At 40.1% G+C, this 27,630-nt stretch overlaps 1 long non-coding RNA gene across 1 annotated transcript; it reads left to right on the top strand.

Annotated features, from left to right (window-relative positions):
- Positions 1–3,215: 3,215 nt before the first annotated feature.
- On the top strand, positions 3,216–5,446 carry LOC132658849 (uncharacterized). Its single transcript, XR_009598927.1, has 2 exons — positions 3,216–3,625; positions 5,095–5,446. It is a non-coding gene; the product is annotated as an uncharacterized LOC132658849 (long non-coding RNA).
- Positions 5,447–27,630: the final 22,184 nt, after the last annotated feature.

Genomic DNA, 27,630 nt, shown 5'->3' on the forward strand with positions numbered 1-27,630 from the left:
ATAAAAACCCCAAAAGGATGGAGTTCAGAGAGCTTCTGGGTTGATGAAGACATGGAGAGTGCTGCTTCTGGAGCAGCATGGAATCTCCCCACCCTTTCCTCATGCTTTGCCCTGTGCATCACTTCCATCCGGCTGTCCTGAGTTACATCCTTTTATAATAAACTAGTGATACAGTAAATAAAATGTTTCTCTGAGTTCTGTGACCTACTCTAGTAAGTTAATGGAGCCCAAGGAGGGGATCATTGGAACCTTCAATGTATAGCTGGTCAGTCAGAACCACAGGTGATAACCTAGACTTAGCACTGGCATGATTACCAGAAAACTGGTTCACTTCTTAGTGGGTGTCAATCCAAAAGACAAAACCCAGTCAAAGAGCAGGAAAAGGAAGGATTGATTTCTTACAGCAAGTAAAGAGAATACTGTGGATCTTTCCCAAAGCAGTGTCTCCTCCCCAACCAGCAAAATTGGGGAATTTTTAAGGTAAGGTTACATGCATATTCATGAAGGGGTTTGAGTGGTGTATACATATTCATGCAGAGGCTTGAGCAGAGAAGAATTCAGCATAGAACCAGGGCAAAGGTTGACAGAGCCCAGGCTTTTAGGTGATTGAAGTCACAAGGGTCAGTAAAGGTCAACATTATCAGTCTTCAAGTTCTGCCTAGTCCAGACTCTCTGTATGTAGTTAACATCCTCCAAAATCACTGTGGACAGTGACTGCAGCCATGAAATTAAAAGACGCTTGCTCCTTGGAAGGAAAGGTATGACAAAGCTAGACAGTGTGTTAAAAACCAGAGGCATCACTTTGCTGACAAAAATCCAGGTATTCAAAGCTGTGGTTTTTCCAGTAGCCATGTACGGATGTGAGAGTTGGGCCATAAAGAAGGCTGAGCACCAAAAAATTAGTGCTTTCTAACTGTGATGCTGGAAAACTCTTGAGAGTCCCTTGGACAGCAAGGAAATCAAACCAGTCTATCCTAAAATAAATCAACCCTGAATATTCATTGAAAGGAGTGGTGCTAAAGTTGAAGCTCCAATACTTTGGCCACCTCATGCAAAGAGCCAACTCTGGAAAAGACCCTGATGCTGGGAAAGACTGAAGGCAAGAGAAAGGGACAACACAGGGCGAGATGGTTGGATGACATCACCGACTCAATGAACATGACTTTGAACAAACTCCGGGAGATAATGAAGGACAGGATAACCTGGTGTGCTATAATTCATGAGGTTGAAAAGAGTCTGACACGACTTAGTGACAACAACAACCACCTGGATGGGGGCCTTCCTTCCTGCAGAATTCAAAGATATGTATCAGATTGTTATGTGCATCCCTTGAGGAGATACTAGAATTCTGTTTTATCACTGAACTATGATTCTTGATTGCTTTTCTTTGTTCCCACATTCCTTTTTTCCCTTAAGATCTTTAATTACAAGACCTGTTCAAGGGTGCCCAAGCTTAGATCACAAAATGACTTAGACCAAAGTGTGTTAGTCCCTCAGTCGTGTCCAACTCTGTGATCCCATGGACTGTACTGTCCATGGAATTCCCCATGCAAGAATACTGGAGTGGATAGCCATTTCCTTCTCCAGAGGATCTTCCTGACCCAAGGTTTGAACCTGGGTCTCCTATACTACAGGCAGATTATTTACTGTCTGAGCCACCAGAGAAGACTTAGACCAAAAGTGACTTCTCTTATGTCAGGAAAGCCATGCCTGCTTCTCTTTCTCTGGGGACTCCCAACCCTATCTATGTACAGCATCTGCAGGAGTGGGGGCTAGTTTTCTAGGACTGATCCCTTAACCTGTGGGTTCTGACACTATCTCCACTTAGTGTCAGAGTTGAGTTAAACTATAGGGCACCCAGCTGGTGGGGGAGAGTTGCTTATTGGTGTGAGGAATTAGTGACCAGAACCTTTAACGCTTCACCCAGGGATCTACTGGGCTTTTTAGCTCAGATGTGAACTCTTACTTCTTCCCGGAAAACCCAGACTTTCAGGTAACACACTTATCCCTTAAGCTGGAACTGTCTTTTCCTTTCTGAGAAGTCGTTTAGTACTTGCAGGAGCAACTCAGAGGTCACATAGAGGCATTCTGGATATTTTCCCATAGCCATCCTTAGTGTTTTTCCTTGTGCTGAGTTGCTGTGTCAGCCCTGGGGATGTGATGGATTAAGCAATGCTCTTCCACTCAGTCTCATTACAGCTCATTGTTTGCAAATCAGGAAAGACTTCTGGGGGTCTCCTTGTCTCTCAGAAGGTCCAAGTTTGGCCTCAAGCTAACTCACACCCCTTCCCATCCATTAGTATTAGTCCTTAAGGCAGGCGTATGTTGCACAAAAATTCTTTGGAAATGCAAACCAGGCCTCCCTTAGGTACTACAAATACTAAAATCATCAAGTCTGGTGTACACTTAGATAATTTGGATTGTATTTTGGCACACTTTATTTTCCATTTCCCGATTTGCAAAGGAAGGAAAACAAGCCTGAACATTTATGATAAACTCGGCTACTTCTAACTTTCTGTCCATAGTATTTAGAGAGGAAATTATGGATTTTAACCCTCATCATCTTTTTTCCTCTGGTATACTTATGCTGTGGATGATGGTATAGCAGAGCAGAACTTGCCACCCCCAACAGATGTCTCTTTGGTATAAGGACATTTTAAGCTGGTTATTTTCAAGAAAGCAGACACTGGAAAAGTTGTGAAATTTAAGTGTAAGTTGTCACTTCTGTGAGAAACATTGACATTTATAAAGAAAGTCTCCATTTGTAAAAATATCTCACTCTGCACCATATAAATGACTCTAAATTCCTAGAAACTCTTTATCAGTGGAGAAGACAATGACTTCCATCTGCAGAACAACTTTACCCTTGTTCTTTGTGCTTTTCCTGAAAACCTCTCATAAATGGCTCCCCTACCGCTCCTCCACAGTGTCTTTCTTTGCCTTTTGCTGGAGATGATATTTAAGGTGCTAGCTTGAACCTTTTGAGGGAGATACTATTGCTGGCCAAAATCTTGGCCTTCTCTGCCCACCAGAGCTGAATCAAAGAATATGGAGACAGAGTGTGGAGGAAATAGAAAGGTGACTTTAATTCTCAGCCAGCAGAGAGGGGAACACAGTAGGCTCAAGCCCCAAGAACGGTGCCATGAGCCGTCTAGGGGCTTATATAAGGCAAAGGCTTGCAGTCAGGAGTCGGTGATGAGGAGCCAAGTTGACAGAATCTTGATTTCTTCCTCTTGCATTGTTTCAAATGCAGTCATAAACTGGCGTCCCTGACGCAATGATTGAGTCTGGCAGTTGGGTGTCTCTTCGGCCTTCTTTCTGATATGTAACTACAAGGGAAATGGTGGTTGTAAGGGGAAACGGCATATAAGGGATGTATTTAGCATAGAGTCAAGGAAAGAATGTGAAGTGTAGCTCCTGCAGAGTTAGGGGGCAGAAAAGCAAACAGTTTCAGACATGCAAAGTTGGGAGCAGTTAAAGTAAAAAACTAGGAATGTTCAGCCTGCTCACTGTTCTCTTTATCTTCTTCATTCTCAGGAAAGGGAAAGAGAGGAACTCATTCCTCTTTTTTTCCTCTTCACTGCAATAGCATCCAGTTTTCCTGTGCATCTCCCATGTAAAGAAGGTATACACGTTATTAAACTTATATTTGTTTTTTTTTCCTGTTAATCTGTCCTTTATTATAGGGGGTCTCAGCCAAGAACCTAGAATAGAAGGAAAACATTTTTTTTTCTCTCCTACAATAGGATCCTTTATATCATCATATTAGGTTTTATATTTTGTCCCCATCACTTCCTGCACTCTATGGCCTCTGCCAAGATGCTTTTTGAATTTGTCATTAAGTCCCTGAAGACATGCTGTCCGATACCAGAGCTACAAGGAGCATCATGTTCCTCATCTAAAATACTGAGTCCCTTCACACCCACTGAGTGTTCCTCAGACTATCTCCATATACCTTTTAGGTTTACCAGAAATCTTTTGTGGTTTAAAACCTTCAATATTCTCAGATAACCATCCTAGACTGCAAGAAGCTTGGGAGTGCAACTTGGGAGTGTCAGAATTTCTCCACAATTACACATGCCCTATGGCCATTTCTACTCTGAGGCTGTAGATGCTGGCATGTTGCACTCTTGGAGTTCTAAGTACCAAAAGGAATCAATCATGTCTGAGATCCTATTTCATCTCAAATTGGGAACTCTGGCTCCATCTAGTGGCATCTTTTGGACCTACAGCAGTGACACTCCTTTCCCAGTGGTCTTCTTTTCCAAGGAGTTATATTCCTAGGATAGGAAAGACCAACTCTTTCAACATTATGGATTCTTCCGAACCTACTGTTCAGTGCTTTGGGGCTTACCTGTCTGTGTTTAAAGCAGATATTTTAGAAACCAGGAAAAAATTCTTTTTTTCAAATGTTACAGTAGACACACCCAAAATAAGGAAAAAAATAATTTTCCGTGGTATAAAAAAGGAAAGAAACTTTCCAACGCCTTTTCTTAAAAGATATCCTTTAGAAAACTTATATATATATATTTTTTTTTCTGCTCTTCAAGATGTATATAAGGCTTTTGAAAACCTAAATAACCCTCCTGCCAATTTTACAACCCAGAAAGATATTTTTTAAAGGCCTACAGACATTTCATTGAAATAGAAACATTAAGAAAGATATCACCCCATCTTCTAGACTCCCTGAGAGTTTGGCCTAGGCACTTGATGCCAACTTATAATGATACTTACCTGTTATATAGATATGAGTTCTATTATTTATTTGGATAAAAGCAATCAGCTAATACAGATGGCCACCTCAATTACCAAGTAAATTAAGGATAAATTTTATGTATAAACTGGCACTACATGTCCTATTTCTTGGGGATTAGTTATCATTTACCCTAACGACATTTATGTAATGCCTATATCTGATGGGCTATATAAGATGGTGAGATTTCTGTCTTTATAATCACTTGAGCTTATCTCTGTGATGCACAGTGCCGTCTGACTTATTGCTTATTTAATAATAAAACTGTTCTCTTTCTCTTGTAGTTTTGTGGAGAGGTTATCTGAGTTGACATGAAATCTTGTTTCTAATTATTTCCTCAGTACAAATGAAGAATCAAAGCTACTCCATTTTGTAAGGTTCCGGGAAAAGAGCCTTTGGAAATCCCCTGACCTCACCCCACCACCTGCGAATCAATCAGAACCCTTGGCCAGCCCGGGAAGTTCAAGTCAAGCCCAGGAAAGGAGAACCAATCAGAACTCAACACCTAACCCTTCACCAGAAGGTGACCAATCAGACCGAGAGACTCCCGTTTTTTGAATTTTTCGCGGGATAATACCCTATATAAGCAATGTAACCCAGAGCTCAGGGCTCCTCCCTATAGCTGCTGCGTCGGTATCGGTGGGAGCCCCAGCTCGAGCTTGGTAATAAAAACTCTCTTGCTTTTTCATCGGATGTCGACTCCCTGGTGGTCATTGGGAGATTTCGAGACTTGGGCATAACACAAAGAGCCCACCTCTTATAATCAAAATCTTTGAATGTCCAGAACATTTTTTCTGAATTCTTAAAATTCCATGGAAAAGCAGGCATTTTTGTTTGTTCGTTGCATGCTGAAATACTATACCTGTTGAATTTTAGTCTGGTAATGGTAGGCTAAATTATTTAGATGAATTCTTCCACTGGAAACAGCTCAAAACTTTGTATAAAAGTCTTAAATAACACTTTAACAGCATCAGAGAGCAAGACTATGAAAGAAGCCCAGGTCAAAGTTTTATGCTAAAATGAGAACCCAAGTAGCTTAACAGAAAAAAGAACACACAATCTCACCTCCCTCTCCCTCACGTCCAAAGACTTTGAGCTTCCTTTGTTTGGTGAGTTAGATTCTCTGGCTTGAGTAGGGATGAGGGATTACAACTTGATTGTTTTTCCCTTCTTCCCTTCCAGTTATGTTGAGTGGTCTAATAATTAAATTGACATAAACTAGTTAAACAGGAGAGAAAACCAAACTTAATTGCATGCACGCAGGAGCCTCACAAAGACATGAACGCTCAAACCGCAGTCAGGACATTGAGGCCTATATGCCATCCTAAACTTAGGATGGGGGCTTCCCTTGTGGCTCAGCTGGTAAAGAATCTACCTGCAATGTGGGAAACCTGGGTTCGATCACTAGGTTGGGAAGATCCCCTAGAGAAGGGAAACACTATATCCACTCCAGTATTCTGGCCTGGAGAATTCCATGGACTGTGTAGTCTGTGGGGTCCCAAAGAGTTGGACATGACTGTGCGATTTTCACTTTCGATTCTTTTCAAGCTTAGGAGAGGAGGGTAGGGGTCCAGAGCTTCAAAGGGGAGGAAGACACTTCATAGGAAGGTGGGAAGAGCAAGTATTTGTTAAACAAATGTTTGCCTTGCCTTGTAGAAAAGCCTTTCTTATGTAAAAATTTGTTGCTGCTAATGGCTCTCTTCCCAGTTGTTCAGTTGCTCAGTCCTGTCCAGCTCTTTGTGACCCCATGGACTGCAGAACGCCAGGCTTCCCTGTCCATCACCATCTCTTGGAACTTGCTCCAACTCATGTGCATCAAGTTGGTGATGCCATCCAAACATCCAACCAGTTAGTGATGGTATCCTCTGTTGTCCCCTTCTCCTCTTGCCTTCAATCTTTTTCAGCATCAGGGTCTTTTCTAATGAGTCAGCTCTTCACATCAGATGACCAAAAATATTGGAGCTTCAGCATTAGTCCTTCCAATGAATATTCAGGATTGATTTTCTTTAGGATTGACTGGTTGGATCTCCTCGCAGTCCAAGGGACTCTCAAGTCTTCTCCAACACTACAGTTCAAAAGCATCAATTCTTCGGTGCTTAGCCTTCTTTATGGTCCAACTCTTGCATCCATATGTGACTATTGGAAAACCCATAGGTTTGACTATGCAGACCTTTGTTGGCAAAGTAATGTCTCTTCTTTTTAATATGCTGTCTAGGTTTGTTATAGCTTTTCTTTCAAGGAGCAAGTGTCTCAATTTCATGGCTGCAGTGATTTTGGAGCCCAGAAAAATAATGGGACCAGATGCCATGATCTTAGTTTTTTAAATGTTGAGTTTTAAGCCGGCTGTTTCTCTCTCCTTTTTCACTTTCATCAAGAGACTCTTTAGTCCTCTTGGCTTTCTGCCATAAGGGTGGTGTCATCTGCATATCTGAGGTTATTCTTTTTGGCAATTAAGGGAAAAATAAACAATTTTGCATGAGTTTGCTGGATCTCAATTGTCTTCAGCGCCAAACAGTACCCCTTCCAAAGTGGGACATTTTGGGATAATGTACTCTGCTTCCCCTCAAGGGAAGGGAAAATGGAGGGATACAGAAATAAGGACCCAGGACCTGACCAAGCAGGAAAGTCCAGGATCCCAGAGGGTTGCAACCTTAGTGTTAAAGTAAACCAGAATTAAGTTCATACCCAGAGAGTGCAGAAAAGTCATCTTGATTCTGAGCAGAGTGGGAATAAAAGGGAAAATCAAAAAAAAAAAATCAAGGACACATGGTTATGAACTGACCCTACTGTAAATTAGCTAAGGCCAAAAAAATTTACAGGAGATAAACAGAGTCAGTCCATAAAGATGAAAACCTAATTCACTGAGAAAATTTTAAAAATTAGATATATGGGCAGATAGATGTAAAAGATGCAAAATTATAATGAGAAATGGATAAACTCAGCAATCACTGTGGGATATTTTAATATACACCTCTTTTGGTAATTATCACACAAAAAATCAGAGTATAGAAGATTGGAATACCATTAACAAACATAGCTTAATGGTTGTGTGTGTGTGCACACATGTGCATTCCTTCACCCAATAACATGATGAACATAATTTTCACTCACACATAGAATACTTCAAGTATTGACCGCAAAGTTTGACAAGCTTCATTTTTATAGCAACAAACAAAGCAATTTATTGCCATAAAACTCAGGAAAGGCTTTATTCCAGTAGGGAATTTGGGAGCATGAGGGAGGGGTCGTGATGAATAGGTAAAAGGAATAATTATACAGATGTCCACTTCCAGTGTTCCCTGAAACTATACTTTGATGTTTTATGTACTTCATATGTATTTGTTACATTTCACAATAAAGTTTATTTAAAAATGAAGACAAACTCAAACTACAGCCTATTATAAAGTGTCAAGTAAGTTAGAAAAAGAAAGACAACTATTGTATGTTAACACATGTGTATGGGATCTAGAAAGATGGTACTGATGAACCTAATTGCAGGGCAGCAAGGGAGATGCAGACATAGAGAACAGACTTGTGGACACAGTGGAGGAAGGAGAGGGCGGGACGAATTGAGAGTAAAGCATGGAAAGATATGCATCATTTGGTTCAATTCAGTTTAGTCAGTCGTGTCCGACTCTTTGCGGACCCATGGGCTGCAGCACACGAGGCCTCCCTGTCCATCACCAACTCCCGCAGTCTACCCAAACATGTCCATTGAGTTGGTGATGCTGTCCAGCCCTCTCATCCTCTGTCGCCCCCTTCTCTTCCTGCCTTCAATCTTTCCCAGCATCAGGGTCTTTTTCAATGAGTCAGCTCTTCACATCAGGTGGCCAAAGTATTGGAGTTTCAGCTTCAACATCAGTCCTTCCAATGAACACCCAGGACTGATCTCCAATAGGATGGACTAGTTGGATCTCCTTGCAGTCCAAGGGACTCTCAAGAGTCTTCTCCAACACCACAGTTCAAAAGCATAAATTCTTCAGTGCTCAGCCTTCTTTATAGCCCAACTCTCACATCCATACATGACTACTGGAAAAACCATAGCCTTGACTAGATGGACCTTTGTTGGCAAAGTAATGTCTCTGCTTTTTAATATGCTGTCTAGGTTGATCATAACTTTTCTTCCAAGGAGCAAGTGTCTTTTAATTTCATGGCTATAGTCACCATCTGCAGTAATTTTGAAGCCCCAAAAAAGAAAGTCAGCCACTGTTTCCTCATCTATTTGCCATGAAGTGATGGGACCGGATGCCATGATCTTAGTTTTCTGAATGTTGAGCTTTAAGCCAACATTTTCACTCTCCTCTTTGACTTCCCTGGTGGCTCAGACAGTAAAGTGTCTGTCTACAATGTGGGAGACCTGGGTTTGATCCCTGGGTCGGGAAGATCCCCTGGAGAAGGAAATGGCAATCCACTCCAGTACTATTGCCTGGAAAATCCCATGGACAGAGGAGCTTGGTAGGCTATAGTCCATGGGGTCACAAAGAGTAGGACACGACTGAGTGACTTCACTTTCACTTTCATCAAGAGGCTCTTTAGTTCTTCTTCACTTTCTATCATAAGGGTGGTGTCATCTGCATATCTAAGGTTATTGATATTTCTCCCAGCAATCTTGATTCCAGCTTGTGCTTATCCAGCCCAACCTTTCTCATGATGTACTGTGCATATAAGTTCAATAAGCAGGGTGACAATATACAGCCTTGACGTACTCCTTTTCCTATTTGGAACCAGTCTGTTGTTCCATGTCCAGTTCTAACTGTTGCTTCCTGACCTGCATACACATTTCTCAAAAGGCAGGTCAGGTGGTCTGATATTCCCATCTCTTTCAGAATTTTCCACAGTTTATTGTGATCCACACAGTCAAAGGCTTTAGCATATTCAACAAAGCAGAAATAGATGTTTTTCTGAAACTCTTGTTTTTTCGATGATCCAGCAGATGTTGCCAATTTGATCTCTGGTTCGTTTGCCTTTTCTAAAACCAGCTTGAACATCTGGAAGCTCACGGTTCATGTATTGCTGAAGTCTGGCGTGGAGAATTTTGAGCAATACTTTGCTAGTGTGTGAGATGAGTGCAATTATGTGGTAGTTTGAGCATTCTTTGGCATCATTACCATATGTAAAGTAGATACTAAGAGGAAATTTGCTCTGTGACATAGGGAGCTCAACCCAGGGTTCGGTGATGACCTAGAATGGTGGGATGGGGTGGGAGATGGGAGTGGGGTTCAGGAGGGAGGGAATATATGTATACCTGTGGATGATTCATGTTGATGTATGGCAGAAACCACAATATTGTAAATTAGTTATCCTCCATTTAAAAAAAATTAAAGAGTAAATTTTAAAAAATGACAATAGTTTTACCATCTTCCCAGGTAATACAGGTCTAGATGCTGCCATTTTAGGTGCTCTTTCACTTTAGAAAAGTTTCTTATTCAGTTTGAATTTCAAATAATTAACCTATAATGGAGAAAATAATATGATTTGGTCTATTTCACTGAGCTGGTAAGAAATACTAGTGAAACAAAGTATGTGAATAGTCTTCCTAAAATGGTTAAGTAACACATGGCTTTAAACTACTAGTATTTATGTAGATATGGAGAAGGAGAAAAAAAAATTAGATCTTTTGTGTAAACTAAAAATGAGAATATATTTAGATATATGGTGAAGCATTATGGTATAACAGAAAGAGAAGGATATTTTGAGTCAGGTATAATTACCTAGAAGATTAAGTTTCTGCTCCATTGCCTTCTAGCTCCAGAATCTCCTGCAATTAACTTTTCTGAGTCTCAGTTTCCTCATCTGTAAAAGGAAATAATCATGTCTCCCTGATGCTTCATTTACTGTGAAGATTGAATAGGACACACGGGCAGTGCCTGGGGCACTGTCAGTGCACTGTCAAAGTCAAGTCTTTACAATGTGAACATAGTCAAAGGAATGATAATAATAGAATGTGATTATAGTGTTCATAGAAAATGGTCTATTCAGATAAGATTCTCCCCAATAGGTGAAAAGGAACAGATAAAACTAAATTTCAAAATACTACTATAAATTCGAGGAGTCACTGGAATTTTTTTAAAAACAGTCCTTAGGTACACCTCTGACCTTTGCTGAAATTTCCTTCATCAGCTTCTTCTAAAATTCATTGCCTTTTCTCTCCTCTGGCTACTGCTGATTTGATAGGAAATATTTTTGCCCAGCAAGTCAGCCTGGAGAAGATTTACACGTGAGCTCTACAGGGAAGGAATGATGAGAAGGGGATGTGTTTGCAGGCAGCCCCTACCTCCAGGGGTGCAATTGCCCTGACAGTTACATATCTGAGTTCAGAACCCCATCTGTAACTAAGAGATCCACAGCCAGCTTCTACCTCAATCTCTGGAACACCTTCTTTTGACTCTGCTCTCTCTTCACCTCTCATTCCCATAAGTGGAGGATTGTCTATGAAAACATACACACCAGACCTGCGAATTTCCTCCATTGCTTCTGTCTTCCATTATTTTTCCAACCACGCCCTATGCACCCTTCATGCCCACCTCCCCATCCAAAAGGCAAACCAATAAAGAGTCAAATGAAAAACCTATACTAAGGTGATTTCTTGATCTGGAATACACTCAAATAAAGAAAGGGATCATGCAAAAGGGAATAGACTATTGCAATAGGGAGAATGTGTTCATCGTGAGCTCTAGAAGCCTCTCAAGGCTTAAGCACACAGGGTTTTTCTTTTATGATGATGAATAACCAAGGGCTCCCCAGGTGGCATTATTGGTAAAGAACCTGCTTGCCAGTGCAGGAGATGTAAGAGACTCAAATTCGATCCCTGGGTCAGGAAGATCCCCTGCAGGAGGAAATGGCAATCTACTCCAGTATTCTTGCCTGGGAAATTCCATGGACAGAGGAGCCTAGCAGACTGAAGTTCATAGGGTCGCAAAGAGTCAGACACAAATGAAGGAACTTAGCACGCACACAAACAAGGCTAGAAATAAAGAGGAGTGGGGAAGTTTCATGAAAAAGGAAATTGGGCATTGGACCAGAGAATATTTTACCTTGAAGCTATTCTGTACACAGGAGGGGGTTGTATGTTAGCTCAAGCTGAGGATGGGTTAAAGTTCAGGGACCTGGGGAAGTAGAGAAGCTTAACCCAAGTCTCGTTAACAAGCATTTTATTCTAATTAGTAGGAAAAATCAGTTTAGCTCATCTTTTTCTTTTTCTTTCTTTAATGTTTATATATTTGGCTGCACTGGGTCTTAGCTGCAGCATATGGGATCTAGTTCCCTGATCAGGGATCAAACCCAGGCCCCCTGCATTGGGAGTGCAGAGTCTTAGCCACTGAACCATGAGGGAAGTCCTAGTTTAGTTCATCTTTTATGAGATGAAGAATAAGAATCTGGAAAGTCTGAGTCTGTACTTGTCTTAGAAAAATAAAGGGAATCTCAGGGAATGTTGTGAGTCTTTTCTAAGTCATTTGGGGATGTGTATTTCTCTGTTGTGAAGCATTTCCTTGAATATAAATGGGAGAGATTTCTTTAACCATCAGGAGCACAAGGTTCAGATAAAGTTCAACATTGTTAAAAACAGAGAGTGTAGAAATTTCCTCTCCACTTGAAATTCTCTTTACCTTTCTGTTCCCAGGGCTAACCAGTTACTAACCTGACAGCCTCTGTCTTGATGCCATTACCTAGGATAAGCCTTACACTCAAAGGGAAAAGCCACACCAGAACCCTAATTCAAACTGCAGGATTTTACATTTACTATTATTCACTGTGGGATGTGATCAAGGCACAATCTAACAATAGCTGGTGTTTGGTTGTCATTTCTTTGATTGGCAAGTGCCCAGGGAGTCTTGGGGAAAATCTTCTTTAGAGATGCAGACAGCCTAGCAGACAGTGGAACTCGGAGAACTCTCAGCAGGTGACGGACACCAGCCTCGAGCTTGGGTTTCTGATCAGGACACCAGCACTTAGTAAGAGAGTAGCAAGAGTATATATGGCCCCCAAATCTAAGGGGAGTGGGAGACTCAATATCTATAGGAAGGTAAGGACAAGGATTAAGATAAAACCCAGGTTCCAGCAGGAATGTTAACTCAGTTCTGAGTCCTGGTGACTCAGCTCTTGTTATTCTGTCAGCCGTAGAGCAGGTGTCAAATGGTGGGAGAAAGAGCAAGTAAAGACAGTATAATTGGGCCACAGTCAACGTTGGCTTTGTACTTACCATTCGTGGTAGAAAAAAGAATCTCTATTTTGTGTTGAGATGAATGTGTTAGTGTCATAGATGTCTTTCTGCAAACAGGCCCTCAAAGGAGAAATTTAACCTTTGAAAGCTTTCTCGTGGACAGATAAATTTACATCACCTATGTAGCAGATGTGTTACCACATTTACCAAGGACACACATAGATACTGAACTAAACATCAGAGGGCTAGTGTGTACTTTACAATTTTGTTGAGTAAATTCAATTTTCTGTCATACATACTCAACAGATGACATTTTCTATAGAAAACAGATACGAGAAGCCCCTTGTAATTAAAGTCTTCAGGTTAAAGCTTATATTATACTAGGGATAAAAATAAAACTCTGCAAAAGAAAACAGAATGTTACAAGAGAGATTCTTCCATTTGCAAGAAACTTGGCCAAAAGTCAATTTTATGATGACAAGATAAAGAACGTGTATATTGAATTGGCACATGTCTAATGTTGTTTATACCTTGTGCTTTAACAATAATTGTTTTGCAAATGTTTGCCAGCCTTCTCTATTATCTTTCCAATAAGTATTAACAGAGGGCCCTGTATTCTGCATTCCCAGAAGCACTTGTATCAAAACCAATTATTTCCTCTAACATTTTCTTGTTAAATATTATCAAAATCATTAGTTTATGCTTTTGTTCTAACAAACTAAATCAATATTCAGTGCTTAAACATTTCCAATTCCACATCATATACTCTGAACAGTTTTCTCAAGTATTTTTCAAGTATTATTTTATTTGACCTTCATTAAAACTTTATGAACTAAGGATTCTTATTCCTATCTTACAGATAAGGAAACTGAGAATTTGAAGTTGCCCAGTTAGCATGTGACAGAGCAGGGATTGGGACCCAGGCACTCTGTTTGTAAAACCCCTCAAAGATGTAAGGTAGGGTGGCCCAAGACAGCATGATAGTAGAGTGCAAGGCCCAATTTGCAGAAGTAATTTGTTATACAGTATTCCATATGGAGTTACTCTTGGTAGATCCTTGAATAATGTAGCAATGCCACCAATGTACAACGGACCAAATTTAATTCCAGTGGACCTTGGGGTTACCTGGTGAATGACTGATTTTATAAGTAAAATTGCTTCTGGTGCTTTTATCAGTTACGCGTGCTGTGCGCTTCATTCATGTCCAACTCTTTGCAACCCTGTGGACTGTAGCCTGCCAGGCTCCTCTGTCCATGGGATTTCCCAGGCAAGAATACTGAAGTGGGTTGCCATATCCTCCTCCAAGGGATCCTCTTGACTCAGTGATCAAACCCATGTCTTCTGCATTGGGAGGCAGATTCTTTACTGCTGAGCTACTGGGGAAGCCTGATATTTGTTAGTTGACTTACAGAATATTGGGAAGTGATGGCACCAGGGCACCAGATCACTGAGTAGCCAGTTTCTTTCCTTGTTTGTTTGTTTTGTTTTGTTTTGTTTTGTTTTGTTTTTTTTTTTTAGAATTATATCTAGGCTGATTTTCACAGCAAAAATCCCAGGGAGGGGGAGAAAAAAAAAAAAGAAAACTTGTACCACATAATGACTCAGTAGGATTAAGTGAATCCTTGGCAACTGAGACAATTCATAAGCATCTTTTAATGAGACTGCTCTTTCAAAGACAGCAATGAGGGTTTTCTTTCTTCTTTTAAATTTTAGAATGGATATGTTGCTGACAAATTATATCCCATTTTCCATTGTATTTTTCTGTAATACAAAAGAATGCTTGTGCCAAGATACAATAATATCCCACTTAGGAATGAAACTCACTTTCATTTATTTAAAGAGAAAGATGAGAATTTGTGGATGACATTTGAAGAATACTCTAATTTACCATATGTCAGTTTCTCCAGAAATTAATAGTTTAAAATCTGGGCAGAACACAATAGTTCTATCCACTCAGAGAACAAAGGCACTAAATGATCCTTGAGGGTCCCTCAAAGCCTCTAATTTTATGATTATATTTAATGGAAAGGTAGGCATATAGGAGTAGCCACAGTAGAGCAAAGGAAAGAATGCAGTGCTGGCAATCTGGAAACTGATATTCTAATTCCAGGATATTTGCATTAACTGAGGAATCAGGAGCAAGCCATGGACTTATCTGACTTAAGTCTCCTATATTCAATATGAGGAAACTGAAGTAAACCATCTCTAATATGTCTTTAGCTATAAAATTCTACAGCTTCAGTGTATTTGAATCTCATCACATGAAGGTGACTTGGGATCAAGTCATTTCTAAGTTACAGTTTTCAAGTTTCAGATCAATAATGTAAATAAAATATAGGAATTCATTTCCTTTACAATGTACATACCTCTACACCTGTTCTGTGAATAGAATCACAACCTGTATTTATAGAGAAATACAGCTTAGACAACCAAAAGGATATAAAAATGCATTTATACAGCAAATAAACTCAAGTACATGCACCCTGGGAATTATATTCCCATGGGGATGGCAATAATCTAGGGAAAAGAAAACATCTAATACAAATACAAGCACTATCTCTTCCTCAATCCCCAAAGAAAACTCCAGAAATGGTTAAAAGAGTTTTCATCAATATTGTTGGATGTGCAGAGAAATATTTGAATGCCTCAAATAGTGTCCTGCACAAGCTTTTGGATATTCTGAGAGCAAGCCATTTCAGATTTTTGAGAAATCTCCCAAATTAGAACGCATACATTTATGAAGGGCTGTTTTCAGGATGCTTCCCCAACATCTTGTCATTATAATCCACTAACATTTTCAGAGCCTTCCTTGATCACTTTGAGGGAGTCTAGGCCACCTTGGCATCAATAGCCCCCTGTGGACCACTTTATAAGACAGATGATCAACAGCACTTTCGTGTCCTTTCAGGCCAAGGCTGGCATTATTTGAATGTGCTCTCAACATGAACTCACCTCACACCAGCAGGGCTGAAGTAGCATTAGACTCTGGCTTTAGAAATTCACATCAAGAAATATTTCCTAAAAGAAAAAAAAAAATTCGAAATCAAGTAATCTGTTGCTATTGACTGGACTGACCATATTTCTTCTTATTCCCTTCTGTATGAAATGCCCTGCCTCACCATCTTGTGTGTCTGGCAAATTCCTGTTGACTGTTGCTTACAAGATCAAGCATTACCTTTTAGAGGAAGTCTCCCAAATTCCCCCATGTTCAATCAATTGCCTCCTTTCTTATCATTCCATAGCATGCTACTCATGGCCTCATTAGAGCACTCATGTGCTGCATAGGTATATACTTCTTCTATTCAAAGTTTGATCAAGGACTGGTCCATCAAGACACATTCCTGGAGGGTGTCAGGGTATCCAGGCTTGATAAAACACCACTGAAGTGAATTGGAATTGGACTGGTGGTTAATTCAGGCTTGCCAAAAACGACTTGCACAAATCATGGTGTACAAACTAGCCTAGCTTGTACTTCAGAGTGGAAATGTGAAAAAGAAGAAACGGGGGAAAAAGTGAAGGAGGAAGAGAAGGAAAAAAGAGAAAAGGAAGAAAGGAGGGAAACCATTGTCAGTTTTTGATATTCTATTTGGTGTCACTCAGATGTGATTTCATGGTATAGCCACATGCCACTTCTACAACCCTGATGTAGTAAGTTCATTGCAATAGTGAACAGATTATTTTTACTGAAGATCAAATTTTATTATATGAATATAGTTACAAGCTCTTGACCCAAGATGCTTAAAACTTTGTTGTCCATATTTTCTGTTTGCCAGTATACTTTTTAATTCACCATAGATTTTCTGATCTCAAGTTCTCCATTTTTCTTTCTATTCTTAAGTTTTATTTCTTTTCTTTTTTTAAACTAAATAATCTAAAACCATATTGCAAGATTTTAGATAAGGTAGTCAAATTGCCAACATTCATTGGATCTTTGAAAAAGCAAGAGAGTTCCAGAAAAACCTCTATTTCTGCTTTATTGACTGCGCCAAAGCCTTTGCCTGTGTGGATCACAACAAACTGGAAAATTCTTAAAGAGATGGGAATACCAGACCATCTGACCTGCCTCTTGAGAAATCTGTATGCAGGTCGAGAAGCAACAGTTAGAACTAGATGTGGAACAACAGACTGGTTACCAAATCAGGAAAGGAGTACCTCAAGGCTGTATATTGTCACCCTGTTTATTTAACTTATATGAAGAGTACATCATGCCAAATGCTGGGGTGGAAGAAGCACAAGCTGGAATCAAGATTGTCGGGAGAAATATCAATAACCTCAGAGATGCAGATGACACCACCCTTATGGCAGAAAGCAAAGAAGAAGTAAGGAGCCTCTTGTGGAAAGTGAAAGAGGAGAGTGAAAAGTTGGCTTAAAACTCAATATTCTGAAAACTGAGGTCATGGCATCTGGTCCCATCACTTCATGGCAAATAGATGGGGAAACAATGGAAACAGTGACAAGCCTTATTTTGGGGGGCTCCAAAATCACTGCAGATGGTGACTGCAGCCATGAAATTAAGAGATGCTTACTCCTTGGAAGGAAGGTTATGACCAACATAGACAGCATATTAAAAAGCAGAGGCATTACTTTGCCAACAAAGGTCCATCTAGTCAAAGCTATGGTTTTTCCAGTAGTCATGTATGGATGTGAGAGTTGGACTATAAAGAAAGCTGAGGGCCAAAGAATTGATGCTTTTGAACTGTGGTGTTGGAGAAGACTCTTGAGAGTCCCTTGGGCTGAAAGGAGATCCAACCAGTCCATCCTGAAGGCAATCAGTCCTGAATATCCTTTGGAAGAACTGATACTGAAGCTGAAACTCCAATACTTGGGCCACCTGATGCAAAGAACAGACTCATTGGAAAAGACCTTGATGCTGGGAAAGATTGAGGGCAGTAGGAGAAGGGAACGACGGGACGAGATGGTTGGATAGTATCACTGACTAGCACATGAGTTTGAGTAAGTTCTAGGAGTTGGTGATGGACAGGGAAACCTGGCGTGGTGCAGTCCGTGGGGTCGCTAAGCGTTGGACATGACTGAGCAACTGAACTGAACTGAGATAAGGTAGTAACTAAGTCACTCATTCACAGAAAAAAAAAGGGGGGGACTTCATTTGGTATTACTTGATTTCAGAATTTCATATTTCAAATATTTTTGATGAGCATTCCTTTGCAGAGAATTTCAATATTCTGTTCATTCAGTGGACCATGGGATTGGTATGGAATGTATGTTATTATGATAACAGGTCAGAAAAGCAAGAAAAAAGAAGTGTAATTTAACAAAGTGTATATTTAGGACAAGTAAATCATTTTATGAAGTTTGACATATTAGTTTATAAAAAAAGAGATAGGCATATTTTAAAGTAATCCTTTCATCAGTCTTCTCCCCGGAAGTTAATCCTTTCTGTGTCATTGTCACATGGGTCATTTTGCCATCTACTTAATAGCCTAAGTGGAGTCCTCTCCCACATCACTTGCAATGACTTCTGAGTTAACATTCATATTTTCTGGCTTCATGTTATATCCCGAATACATTGAGACAAGGGTCATGCAGCATTTTTACCAGTGTTTCCTCTACAATATGTGTGTTTTTCTGTTGGGGCTGATCATGAGGAGCTGGGGAGGCCATCTGATAACTCCTCTGATTAATGATGTTGCCCCAGGTTTCATTCATTCCTCATTATATTGCATCCCCCTTTGATAGAAAGTTCGACCTGTACAAGGAATTCCTCTGCCTTCTTTTCCTGAGCTGGGCTGCTCCAAACAAACTCCCAGGTGTTTGCTTTGTTGCCGGCTATTGCTGATGTTATTACTGATGTTAATGATGTCGGCGAGATTTAAGTGCAACAGTGGACAGCAATGCCGATATCAAGTGGATAGAAAATAGGATCTATTAGAGAACCGAGGGGATTGTTTGCACCCACAAGGCAAACGCTGATGGTAACCTCTTCCAGTAGAGTGTGCAGTGTTGTGCATTATCATTTTGTGAAGAGATATTAATAGTAACTTGTTCCATCGTGTCAGACTTGAAGTTTTCCACTAATTTATATATGTTTTAATTTCTCTTGTGAGATAGGTAGCAGATTACAAGTTACTTATAACTTAAAAAATAGGTTTATAACCAAGGTTTTTACTTCTACCCTGTTCCTAGTCACATGACTCTAAAATTGCTATACATTTCTTAGACTTATACCAGGGGATGAATGGGTGGAAGGGTGGGTGGGTGGATGGATAAATAAATAAAAATAAATATCACACACAATATGATACACATGTGTATCTTTATAGACTCATATATAGTATATCCATATATTACCCCTCCATTTTATGGATATTTCCTTTTTCATCTAAACCAAGTTGGAGATTGTTTCCTTTATTTATTTTTTGAAACTTTATTATTTTTATTTGAAATATAATTGCTTTACAATGTTGTCTTAGTTTCTGCTGTACAACACTGTGAGTCAACCATATGCATACATATATCCACTCCCTCTTGAGCCTCTCTCCCACATCCCCATTCCCCCACCAGGGTCATCACAGAGCATTGAGCTGAGCTCCTTGTGCTATACAGCAGATTCCCACTGTGCTGTGCAGTGCTGAGTCACTCAGTCGTGTCCAGCCCTTTGCAACCCCATGGACTGTAGCCCTCCAGGCTCCTCTGTCCTTGCTATTCTCCAGGCAAGAATACTGGAGTGGGTTGCCATGCTTTCCTCCAGGAGATCTTCCTAACCCAGGAATACATGTATCCCAGTGTTCACTGTACCACTATTTGCAATAGTCAGGACACGGAAGCAGCCTAGACGTCCATTGACAGATGAATGGATAAAGGACATGTGATACATATATATAATGGAATATTATTTTTTGGGCTCCAAATCACTGCAGATGGTGACTGCAGCCATGAAATTAAAAGACGCTTACTCCTTGAAAAAAAAGTTATGACCATCCTAGACAGCATATTACAAAGCAGAGTGATGGCTTTGTCAACAAAGGTCCATCTAGTCAAAGCTATGGTTTTTCCAGTAGTCATGTATGGATGTGAGAGTTGGACTATAAAGGAAGCTGAGCATTGAAGAATTGATGCTTTTGAACTGTGGTGTTGGAAAAGACTTTTGAGGGTCCCTTGGACTGCAAGGAGATCCAACCAGTCCATCCTAAAGGAGATCAGTCCTGACTGTTCATTGGAAGGACTGATGTTGAAGCTGAAATTCCAACACTTTGGCCACCTGATGCGAAGAACTGACTCATCTGAGAAGACCCTGATGCTGGGAAAGATTGAAGGCAGGAGGAGAAGGGGATGACAGAGGATGAGATGATTGGATGGCATCATCGACTCAATGGACATGAGTTTGGATAAACTCTGGGAGTTGGTCATGGACATAGAGGCCTGCCATTCTGCAGTCCATGAGGTCACAAAGAGTCAGACATGACTGAGCAACTGAACTGAACTGAATGCAGCCATAAAAAGGAATGAAGTTGAGTCAGTTGCATTAAATTATGGTTTCTGAGAAACAAAGTTTCTCAGACTTTGTTCATTCTTTTCAGTAATATTTTCTTCTGTTAATGTGCAGTCATTTACAGTCAGTCCCTTATTTATGAACTTTTATTACCAGATTGGGCTTCCCTGGTAGCTCAGCTGGTAGAGTCTGCCTGCAGTACAGGAGACCCCGATTATTTTCCTGGGTTGGGAAAATCCCCTGGAGAATGGATAGGCACTCCACAAGAATACCCACTCCAGTATTCTTGGGCTTCCTTGATAGCTCAGCTGATAAAGAATCTGCTTACAATATGGGAGATCTTGGTTCAATCCCTCGGTTGGGAAGATCCCCAGGAGAAGAGAATTGGGTACCCACTCCAGTATTCTGGCCCAGAGAATTCCATGGACTGTATAGTCCATGGTGTTGCAAAGAGTAGGGCATGACTGAGCAACTTTCACTTTCACTTTCATTACCAGATTGCTGTTACAAGCTATGCTGTAGGAATAATCTTATATATGTACCATTTCCCATGAATGCATGCAAGTATATCTTCAGCATAAATTCCTAAATGTGAAATTGCTGATTCCAAGGATATGTGCATTTGCAATTTTGAGAGTTTTCTCAAATTTTCATTTCCTCCAGTAATTATGGAAGTTCCTTACCCCTACTACATACTTACAAAAACATCCACTGATATATTCTTAACCAATGTAGTCCATTTTATTTCTATTTCAAATGTGTACAGAGTTTGAACTGGTTCTTGTTGCTAGCAAGAATGCAAACAGTCTGTGTTCCTCTCTTGCTTGCTTAGGGGTAGTCAACTAGAAGAAAATACTTTGTTTAAATTAAAAATGTTAAAGTTAAAACAGAATAAAGGAAGACATCTAAGAAATTCATCTGGTAGATACTGTTCCTCTCTAAATCAATTGTCTGAGTCAAAGGTCATTTCAGTTTCCCTATAATATTAAAGTGGCTGAAATGTTTTTTGTAGAATCTGAAATATTTACTTGATAAAATGTTACTAAGTTATTAAAGGATTATAAAATCAATCCTTTATTTCCTGTGTTGCTTTCATTCCTCAAATATATGCAATAAACATTTTATATGCAATAAATATATACACAAATATTTTCCTTTAACAATCTGAATTTGAATCATATTTGTTGGAAAAATTTGAAAATTAATTGAATCACTAGTTGAACAGTTATTTAAACTTAAAAAATAGTCAGTGTCTGAATACCTTTCTTGTTTGGGAAGTAGAGGCAGGAGATATGAGAGTACTCAGGAGTGATGAAATCCATTTATAAGGGCCTGGTGATTCCTGAGGTAGTAACAGTGGGTACTTAATAGCAACATAGTCTGTACCAGCCTCAGCATTTTAAGATTATTATTGCTGTGATATGATCTTACCTATTCCAACCAGTTCCTACTGTTTCTGAACCTGATTCTTTATCCTTCTTGCTGAGTCTATGCTTTCTAAAACTTCTTTTCCTGCTTAGGTGACTCAAAGTTGGTTTTAGCTTTTTCAGACCAAAAATTCTGACTGAAATCAGTAGCAAGCAGGCATTTATTTAATTCCTGATTTATCCCGGTTTGAGTTGGTCAAATTAAAAATGGTTTCTGTGCAGGTATGAACTACTAAACTCTTATAAATAAAAAGCATAGAGATGATGAAATATAGATCAAAATTTGAATGTTCAAGAATAGGTATGATTATACTTCATATTGAGCCCTATTACATACCAATTTACATTGGGAAAGCATTTCAAATCACCAGGCTAAGTGATTGCAAGACTAGGGCTCCTGAATGACCTGGTCAGGAGCTGGAGATAAGCATGGCTAGAGTTCAGGGAACCCCTGGGCTGGTGCCTGTTTGCTAATGAGTGGGCTAGGTCCGGACACAGTCAGCTGTGAGGCTGTGGTGATCTTGGGGCTGGTGCCTGCATACTAGTGGGTGAGGTCAGTTCTGGGACTACTGCTGGCCCATCAGTGGGTGCAGCCAGGTCCTGTGGTCTCTAGCCACAGGACCCTGGGTGTCCCAGAGTCAGTGTGTCTGCAGTCAGGTGGGTGTGGCCAAGGCTCTGGGGGGTCCTAAGGTTGGTGCTGGTACACTGATATGTGGGACTGAGTCCTGGGTCCTCTGGTTGACAAGGCCGTGTCCTCAGGTGCCTGAGGGCTCAGGGGGTTCTTAATGCAGCCAACCTGCTGGTGGGTGGGCTCTGTCCCCCCAGTTAGTTGCTTGGCCTGACGCATCCCAGTACCGGTGCCAAAGGCTGGTGGGTGCGTCTGGTGCCAGTACTAATAAGCTAGAGATAAATTTCCAAAATGAAACTTTCCAGTGTCCTTGTGGTATAGCAAGCTTCCCCAAATGGCTGCCCCCCGTGTCTGTGTCCCTAGGTAGTAAGCTCCAATCACCTCCTTCTCTCCAAGAGGGTCTGCAGTTGGGTCTGACCCAGACTCCTTTCAAATGACTGTTTCTGCTCTGAATCCTGGAGCAGATTCTGTGTGTGCCATTTAAGAGCGGAGTTTCTATTTCCCACAATTCTCTGGCTCTCCCAAAAGTAAGCCCCACTGGCCTTTGAAGCCAAACATCCTGGAGGCTCATCTTCTTGGTTCAGGACCCCCAGACTGGGGGGCCCAGATGGGGCTCAGACCCCTTCCTTCTTGGGGAGAACCTACGTATTTGTAATTATCCTCCTGTTTGTGGTTTGCCCACCCAGAAATATGGGTCTTGACTATATCATGTCTCCACCCCTCCTACCCATTTCATTGTGGTTCCTTCTTTGTATCTTTAGTTGTAGAAGATCTTTTAGGTTTCTAATCTTTCTCATTAACAATTGTGAAAAGAGGTATAATTTTGGTACGCCCATGGCAAGAAGTGAGCTCAGGGTCTTCCTATTCTTTGATCTTGGCCACCCTCTTCCTTTCATATCTTTCAGTGCATTAAATTGTGGTTTTGTCTGCTTGTAAGGGAATTTAATTATCTTCCATCCATCCACTCAAGTTTCCCCTAGGTGAAAGTACCAAGAGGGAATAGAAAAAGTTTTCTGGTAATTTAAATACTTGAGAGTGGGCATTATCTCCTATGGGATACATTTGAGGGAAAATGTGATTTCCGTAATTTGCATTTAGATGTATTGACTTTTTTTTTTCCTTCCTGGAGGAACTAAATCAGAACTAAAAAGCATCAGCATCATTTTTCTGTACTAAGAATTATTGGGGCTTTTTCCCTCATAACCCAAAGTCTAAAAGCATTATTATGAACAGCCAGATTTCCTGTGGAATCTATTTATTTTTTATCCTATTTCTGGGAAATTCATTATACATATGTATCTCTAAGAATATAATTCTCTTAAAAAAATCTGGAAACAGTGGTTTAAATACATAAAAGGACAGGAAGGAAAGTGAAGTCGCTTAATCATGTTCAACTCTGTGACCCCATGGACTGTAGCCTGCCAGGCTCCTCCATCCATGGGATTTTTCAGCCAAAAATACTGGAGTGGATTGCCGTTTCCTTCTTGAGGGGATCTTCCTGACTAAAGGATCGAACCCAGGTCTCCTGCATTGGCAGTTGGACTCTCATCCACTGGACCACCAGAAAAGTCCTCCTTTCCTCCCTTTTCTGAAGGACTTTGCATATGTCTTGCTCACCACTAGAACTATGTCTCATCTGGCTACCTTGGCTACAAGGGTGTCTGAACCAGTGACTTATTGAGCTTGCCAGTCTCTTTAGTAGAGGACAGCAAGGGAGAAGAATTATAAAAAGCTTTTGAGTAGCCAGTCTACAGTATCTGCAGCCAAGTATTTACCTATTAGAGCAAGTTCAAAGCACTTTGAAAAAATTGATGCCATTAATCAGACTTGCTGGGTTTGTTTTCACATTTGATAGTAGATTTATCTGAATGGATCAAGTCAATTACTTGTTTTGACATCTGGAGAAATACTTTGAGAAGGGCTAATGCCTTTGGAAAAATAACACAGTAGCAAAATTTTTTAATGTACTCAGTTATCTTGGCAAGGAGAAGATTTTCATATAATTTTGCTGCCCTTTTGGATAGGTGATAAAATTTTCTGGCTCAGATTGCAATTTCTTTATATTAAGGTAACTTGTACCAAAAGAAAATGTTTAGTTTTTTTTTTAAACAAACCAAGGGTAAATATCAAGCCCCATAATGCTACTCTTTTTAATGAAGCAAATGTAATTCATTTCAAATTTGAAGGTCATTTAAGACTCCTTGGCCTAGACAATTAGAGTATGATTCTGTGAAATGAATTCATACTTTGGGAATATGGGTACTTTTGGAAGAAAAGCCTAGATTAAATGTCATTCATTACTTTGGAGATGAAAGTAAAGTGATATTAGAGAATATTTTTTTTGAAAACCTATAGTTTACTTTATTCCATGTTATTTTGTTTTTTATTTATTATTTTATAGATTTATTTTCTTTATTATATTATTTTTGTTATTTTTTTTCCAAAAAGCTGTTTCTTTCTTTCTTTCTTTTTTTTTTTTGGTTTTACCTGCTTACTGTGTTGGGATAAGATATGCTGGGCTTGTTTCTCTCACTGTGTTGTGTGATGTCACCCAACAGGAGGTCTGCATTGCTGTGTTATACTCCCCTTGGACATGTCAAACCTGTGGCATGAATTTCTTCTGTTGGTCATGACCAAGGGAACAAATGGGCCTTTGTGTCTAAGGCACATGTATACACTGCATCTCCCCTCAACACACACACACATACTGTCACTGTGTTGAAATCAAAGAGAGTGAGTTATTACAAAACACTTGATATAGAAAGACCAGTTTGTAAAAATACTAATATTTTGATGCAGTTCAATTTTTCACCCTTTTAAAAAACAAACCATGTCTGATAAACAGGGGAGAGGGGTAGCTCTTTCATGTAGATTTTCAGTTAATAAATCAAATGATGGAAATTAAAAATCTCAAGTAGACAAACACCAGGGAATTATCTATCATAGGATGCTAAAATTAGTAGACAAAAGTACAACCAGAAATGGGTGGTTTGCCTAGTCTCAAAGTATCTCCATGCAAGATACATATTAATAAAAAGGGAAAAGGTACCTTCACAGTAAAGGGACTAACAGACACCACCTGAAGTAATGGATCAAGGATAACATTGCCAGTCATGAGACACCCTGTCTTCCTGCTCTTCCTCATGGTCAGATGCAGAGAAGGGCCTGGTCCCCTCTAACATCCTGGTGGCTCTCTCTGTCACCTTCCCTGTGCACTCTGGGCTCTCTCACTTTTCCTAAGATGACTCCAATTCCTCTACCTTATAGGTCTAGTCTTGGGGCCATTTCTCTAGGAAATTTCCAGGTGCATCCTTCCTTCAGAAGGCTGAATTAGTATAATGGAGAAAAAGAAAGAATAAGACACACTGTTGAGCTTCCACAACTTCAGAGCTTGGCCAAGACTACATAAATATGAGCATATAAATATATGACAGATGTAACTAAGTTCTATGATGTAAATAGAAACAGTGTCACCAGCCCTGGTGAGCTGGGCCTGGCCAAAGTGAGCACTGGCTAGTATTTAGAATCTTGGATCTGTCACATTCTCAGGGAGGACATGCATCCATAGATAAGAAGTATTAAGGTTAAAACATATCATAATTAATAGACTGGTTTTTTTTTGAGATCCTATCAATTACATTGTACCGACTGTATTACAAAATCAAGAACCGAAGAAAGTCATTCAGATGTCTAGACAATGAATTACAAGAAGTCAGGTACTGTTTCCACAAGGATGGAGGAAATATCTAGAAGAGTATGAGTTAAAGAATGTGAGCAAAGAGAATGAATATAGTACATGGAGAAGGTTACTGATTTGTCTTTGAGGATGGGAAGTGGTGATATAAAAGTTACAAGAGAAGCACTTGTGCTCCTGCTTAGCCGCCTGAGTCTGTGTGACCCCGTGGATGTAGCCCACCAGACTCTGTACATGGGATTTCCCAGATAAGAATACCGGAATGGGTTACTGTTTCCTCCTCCAGGGGATCTTCCCAACCTAGGGATTGAACACGCATCTTCCGCTGTTCTGTATTGCAGGGGATACTTTAACACTGAGTCACCACAGAAGCACCAGATAAACACTGCTGCATCTAAGTTGCTTCAGTTGTGTCTGACTCTGTGCGGCCCCATATATGGCAGCCCACCAGGCTCCCCTGTCCCTGGGATTCTCCAGGCAAGAACACTGGAGTGGGTTGCCATGTCCTTCTCCAATGCATGAAAGTGAAGAGTGAAAGTAAAGTTGCTCAGTCATGTCCGACTCTTAGCGACCCCATGGACTGCAGCCCACCAGGCTCCTCCATCCATGGGATTTTCCAGGCAAGAGTACTGGAGTGGGTCGCCATTGCCTTCTCCAAAATAAACACTATTACTGTCTAAATACAATTCCTCATTTTTTCTGGAAACCTTAGGTCTGTGTCCTGGTCAAATCTTTGTCCTGCTTTATAGCACATTTTAAAATAAATTTTAATGAGTATGTAGTGCTTTACCTTGTACATATGCTTTTCTTTCATATTATTTTGTGGATTTCTCCATAGTTCTGTGAGATAGGTGTGGGAAACACTCTCACTTTATAGACAAGAAGCCTGTCTCAGCAAGGGCTGGTATTTTGTCCCAGTTAACCAGGTCTAGTACACTGGGGACTGAGTTCTTGAACCACGCCTCCTGCTCCAAGAAACCAAGGTTTTCCCACAACACAGCTCAACTAGCTGGGGAAACAAGCTGTCAACAGCTGTTGTCTGAAGGTTTTTGATCTAGCCTCTGCGTTTAAAATTCTTGACTCTCAAGCAAACCCAAAATGAATGATAGAAATTTTCTAGTACACACCTACTAAAATACAACCTTGAAGGTGATCTCCTAGAATAATGTTAAGGATCAGTTGGGGTGGTTGCCAAAGAGGGGTGGGGGTGGGCAAAATGGGTGAAGGAAGTAAAAAGGTACAAATTTCTAGTTATAAATAAGTCCTCAAGATGTCACTTACAGTATGGTAACTATAGTTAATAATAATGTATTGCATATTTGAAAGTTGCTAAGATAACATAATCATTATGTTGTTATACCTGAAACCAATATATAATGTTATATGTCAGTTATACCTCAATTAAAAAAAAAGAAATGGAGTTTCTGGTAAACGTAAAATAATTCAAATAGCCAAAAAATATAAATTACTACTCAACAAGATATTCTTTACACCTTTATTTAATTGAATAAAAAATA

The sequence above is a fragment of the Ovis aries genome, chromosome X, assembly GCF_016772045.2.
Source record: "Ovis aries strain OAR_USU_Benz2616 breed Rambouillet chromosome X, ARS-UI_Ramb_v3.0, whole genome shotgun sequence".
Taxonomy (NCBI): Eukaryota; Metazoa; Chordata; class Mammalia; order Artiodactyla; family Bovidae; genus Ovis; species Ovis aries.